The 5,480-nt window shown below is 44.8% G+C and overlaps 1 pseudogene; it reads left to right on the top strand.

The window, feature by feature from the left end:
- Positions 1-1,428: 1,428 nt before the first annotated feature.
- On the top strand, positions 1,429-4,551 carry LOC123135211 (uncharacterized; annotated as a pseudogene).
- The last annotated feature ends 929 nt before the right edge of the window (positions 4,552-5,480 follow it).

Raw genomic sequence — 5,480 nt, 5'->3', positions numbered from 1 at the left:
TGATAAAACACTTGGAAGGGCTTTGAAGAATTATTATTATTTTTGCAGTGAGAACAACCTTGATCAAGAAATAAACCTCATTTTATTTTAGACATAAAAGAACCATTGAAAATGCCTATCCTTCTACTACCTGCAGTAGGACCAAATCTAAGAGAAGATGGCCAGAACAACTTATTTTTATCTTGGTTGTGGGATGCACAAACCGGGAACAGTGGGATTTATGTTTGTTATATCAGTGGGAACAATAGCACTCGATGTCAAGTAATCTATGTTCGATGCATGATATATCTGTAATGAAAACTGCAACAACATGTGCGATTTGCGGAATGTAATGAAGTTAAAAAGTTCTGTAACTTCCACAGCCAAATATATATAGTATGTAGATTTTCAGCACACGAGCTCACATGCTTTCCTTTTTCACAAAATTCAAAGAATGGAGTGTAGAGAATTCAGAAAGAAGATTTGTCATATAGGTTATCTTGAGTCGAAGTTTGCATGAATTTCCGCTGTTGCTTTTTTTTTTCTATACAACCCAAAAGATGTAAAGATTTTCACAAAACTTGAAACCTTGACATAATAATGAACCCTACATCCCTAGAGTCGTATCAGATTAGGCAAAGAGAATAGATATATAATTTTTCTTATCATTTGAATATTGTCAATTGACTAATGATGAGAAATATATTCATCTAGATTTTGAGCACAAGCTTCTCAACTATGTTCTGTATTAATACAATTTCGTAATAAATTTAGGTTCTTATTTTTTTGATTTTTTAATTGTTTGTTAACAAGAATAAAAGACAAATTCTTGAAAAGGCTATACGTGCGTTGCACGTGCAAACTAACTAGTTTGTTATAATGCACATGTTTAGCTAAAGATTTTTCTCACATCCACATTGTAATAGTAACAAATTGCAAGGAGGTAGTACAAAAACATCAACTCAGGCTTTGGTGGAAAGAAACGGAAGCATAATTCGAGAGATAGTTGCGATGGCTCGGGAGTTTGCGTCGTGTTCCTTTATCTTTAAAGGGGAGAGAGTCGAATATGGAGGCTCACAATATAGTCTCGCTAAACATGCTCTGGCACTTAGTGAAGAATGGCGCTATCTTTGGCTTCTTCAACCTCCCGATCTTCTTCAATGTATCCCCATGAACATTGTTGCCAATTAATGAAATAGAGTGTGTTTTGCCTAAGAAAAAAAAAACTTCCCAGGTGGAGATCTCCTTAGAGAAAGACCCAAAGAAGGAAAAATTCAGTCTGAAACCTCCTTCTTCCTCCTCTGAAGTCTGAACTCCTCGCTCGCCCGCTCACTGGCTGAAGGTCTGAACGACTGAACCCCTCGGCCCTCGGTACTGCTAGTAGCTGTCATATAGGCGGGCTGGTGATCTCCCCCTTCCGCTCCCGGCTTCTCCCCTCGCCGTCCGCCGCCACCGGGATCTGCCAACGGAATGGAGGCGGCAGACGACACCGGTTCCCTTCAGGAGGCGATTCGATGGCTGCTGCACACCACCCTTCCGAGCCTCAGCAAGCTGGACGGGTGGATTCGCCAGGCAGGGCTCGGCAGCGAGGTAGAGGGGCTGAGGGACGAGATCGAGCAAGTCGACGGGGTCGTCTCCGCCGTGAACGCCAGGGCGACCCGAAACAGGTCGGTGGCCAGATCCCTCGCAGCCCTCAAGGAGCTGCTCTACGACGCCGGCGACGTGGTCCATGATTTAAGAGAACCAAGACTAATTTCCAGTCCATGATTTCTTCTGGTGCAGGCCCATGGCATTGGCACCATCCCAACCAAATTGACGGACCAAGTAACCAACTGCAAAGTTCTTCAATCAATCAAGGTAACTAATAAATGCTTCATTATGCCTTTGCACGTTTATAAGACTCTGTTTTTATACATCTGATGACTAAACCGTCCAATGTGATTCTAATAGCCAACCCACTACACTTTTTTGTTGCAGGACCGGTGACACTACTCAAAATACAACTGCTTATAATTCATCCAGAAGAAAAAAGAGAAAGGGTGACGATTCAACAGACATCACCGCAGCCAACACAGGCCCTTGGAGCAAGGACCAAATTTCAAAAAGGATACAAGACATAACTGGTCAGTTGAGAGATATCCGAGGGAACGTGCGACGTGTTCTCAAGATGCTTGGCCCAGAGTCTCGTGCTGTCGGAGTACAACCACCTCGGACACATGCCGAGGGGCATCATCAAGTCTTGTTCAAGGGAAAGTGTATGGGAGATCTCAAGAAAAGACTCGCATCATAGAGTTGATAAAAGAACGCAAATCAGATGCTGGGCTAACTGTTCTGCCAATTGTAGGTGTTGCGGGAGTTGGGAAGACGACCCTGGCTCAACTTGTATACAATGATCCAGATTTGGAAACTCAATTTGACCTCCGAATGTGGATCTGGGTGTCCAGCAGCTTCGATGAAACCAGAGTCACAAGAGAGATGTTAGATTTTGTATCCCATGGAAGACATGAAAGGCAATACAAGCTTCAGGAAGTCTTGAAGGATCATGTTAAATCAAAGAGAGTTCTGCTTATTTTGGATGATATTTGGGATGACATAACTGATTGCCAATGGAACAATCTATTAGCACCTTTTAAGCCTAACAATGCAAAGGGCAGCGGGATACTCTTGACAACGAGAATACCATCTGTTGCCAAAAAGAGAGGTACAACTGGACCGATTAACTTAGATGATTTGAAAAATGGTGATTTCTGGCTAATGTTCAAAGTGTGTGCATTTGGTGATGAGAACTATGAAGAGCAAGTTAGCCTGGGCGAGCTTGGACGGCAGATAGCAAAAAGGTTACAGGGAAACCCATTAGCTGCAGAAACTGCAGGGACACTGTTAAGAGAGCATCTTACCATTGATCATTGGAATAATATTCTGAAGAACGAAGATTGGAAATCTCTACAACTCAGTAGTGGCATCATGTCTGCTTTGAAGCTTTGCTATGATCAGCTGCCCTACAATTTACAGCAATGCTTCTCTTATTGCTCCATATTCCCCTACAGTTATCATTTTCTTGCTGAGGAGCTGGTACGTATGTGGATTTCACAGGGATTTGTGAAGTGTAACCATCCAAATATGATACAGGAAGAAGGGCGGCGCTATCTGTGTGACTTGGTGAACCTGGGTTTCTTCGAGCAAGTCGATAGAAAAGAACTCCCTTCTGGCCATACTCAAACTTACTTTGCTATGTGTGGTCTTATGCATGATTTGGCTAGGGTAGTTTCAGAAACAGAGTGTGCAGCTATGGATGGTCTGCAGTACAATGAAATATTGCCAACCATACATCATTTGTCTATAGTAACGGATGGTCAGACTGGGAACATACCTGGTAGTGAAAAGTTTGAAGAAAAAATACAGAGCATATTTACATCAGTGGCAAAACTAAGGACATTTGTGTTGATTGGGTAGTATGAACCTTCCTTCTTCGAAGAAGTATTCCGAAAGGCATATAATTTGCGTGTATTGCAAATTTCTGCAACATCTGCTGAGTTCCATTCATTCCGGTATAGTCTTGTGAATCTTATACATCTTCGATATCTGAAACTCGATGGTCATGTTGAGCAGGGGAGCTGCTCGCCTCAAGTTCACTTGTATGATAATTCTGCTGTTCGGGATAATGCTACTTTCATTGACTTGCAGAATGTGTGTCTAGAGAATTGCAGAGAAAAGCAAGCAGTTCTATCTCTGGAAAACCTTCCATTCCTCACAACATTGAAGTTAACCAACATGTGGGGAGTAAGAGAAGTACTGATTCCGTCAGTGGAGGAGCTAGTTTTAGTTAACATGTCCGGGTTGGAGAGATGTTCCTGCACTTCCTTGGGGGGTCTGTTGTCTAGTTTAAGGGTACTGGAGATCCGGAAGTGCAGCGCACTCAGGGTGTTTGATCTGTTCGAGAAAGCTCACAACTCGGAAACTCAGCTTAAGCCATTGGATTCTCTACAGCTGCATTCCTGCACGTCTCTGGAAGATTTGGGAATTGAAGACTGTGGAGGGATCATCGCAATAGAGGGCCTTCACCTCGTGAAACTCAGGCATTTGAATGTATGCAAAAAATCAATTTTTCGTGGTATATCAGGGAAGGGCTATCACATAGGATCTCAACTGGATCTATTTATAATTAGTGACTTGTCCCTCCTTACCACATCAATCTGCAAAGGGCTCACCTGTCTCCAGAGCCTAATAATTCAAAATTTGAAGTGCGAGACCAGGAGACTAACAGATGATCAAGAGAGCGCGCTTCTGCTCCACAAGTCCCTTCAAGAGCTAGTGTTTGATGATTGTGGGTACCTCGTGCATCTTCCTGCAGGACTGCGTTGTCTTCCTATCCTCAAGAAATTGAAGATCATAAGATGTAGCAGCATATTAAGGCTTCTGAAGGAGGAACTCCCACCTTCGCTGGTGGAACTGGAAATCGACTATTGCAGCTTTGAGTTGGCAAAACAATGCAGATTGCTATCAACAAGCAAGCTAGAGGTCATAATTTATGATGACTATGACCAAGAAGAAACCGATACTTCCAGCAACTAGCGTATACGTCCCCAATACCTCTCAGGCTTTAGTAGTGCCGGTGGTGGGCTCCTTTCTCCGGCGCTCCCGCTCCCCTCCCCCACACTATCCTGTAGAATTATCTCTAATGGAAGGCTGCTGATTTCCTTCTCCTCCCTTTCTCTCTAACTTTCATGTTTGGTAAGTTGCTGCTACCCTTTCGCTGTTGGTTCTTCCTTTTGTTGGAATCATGGATTAGAAGATAGTAGATAATGGACTGCAATGACTAAATGTATGCTAAATGGCTTGATTCTTAATTGACAACATATTTTTTTTAATTTAAAAAATAGTCAAACGTATCCCCGTACTGGCGCTTTTCCGAAATGATGTGCTACTTAAGTATCGGTATCACCCTGATACTGATATGTGTATCTGTATCGATGCAATCTAGACTATGACTGAAAATGGGTTGTTTGCGTCCGGACGGCTACCGTCGCTGACGGTGGAGGTGGGGCCCTCCCGGGTGCCGACGGTGCTGCTGCCCTAGTCCCGGCTCTGATTCTTCGCCATGTTGTCCTCACTTCGCGGTGTCGTGGTGAGACGGCGTGGGGGCCTCTTGACCGTGTTGGCGCTGGGTGGTGGTTGGTTTGGTGGCTGGCTCCGGAGCGCCCGAGGTGCGGGTTGGGATCGGGGGAAACCCCTGTCGGCTTGGCCGACACCGGCGCGGTGGCGTCTGTGGGTGCCGCCTGACCTTCCGGGAGGGCGTCGGGGGCTACCCTTCCTCTCGCCTCGTCGTGTACCGGGGAAACCCTTGGCAGCAGCGTCATCATCGTCGCGATCCTTCTTGGAGGTGTTGATAGGTGCCGGCGCTTCGGAGTCTTGGAGCCTAGTGGAAGATCCCGGTGGGCGCAGCGTTCGCGAGGCTTCTTCGTTTTCGTTGATCCGCCATTGTCGGCATTTGTTTCTTTTGT

This window comes from Triticum aestivum, chromosome 6B (genome assembly GCF_018294505.1).
Source record: "Triticum aestivum cultivar Chinese Spring chromosome 6B, IWGSC CS RefSeq v2.1, whole genome shotgun sequence".
NCBI classification, from domain to species: domain Eukaryota; kingdom Viridiplantae; phylum Streptophyta; class Magnoliopsida; order Poales; family Poaceae; genus Triticum; species Triticum aestivum.
Note: the sequence above shows the minus strand (reverse complement) of the source record. Positions and strands in the feature narration are given on the sequence as shown.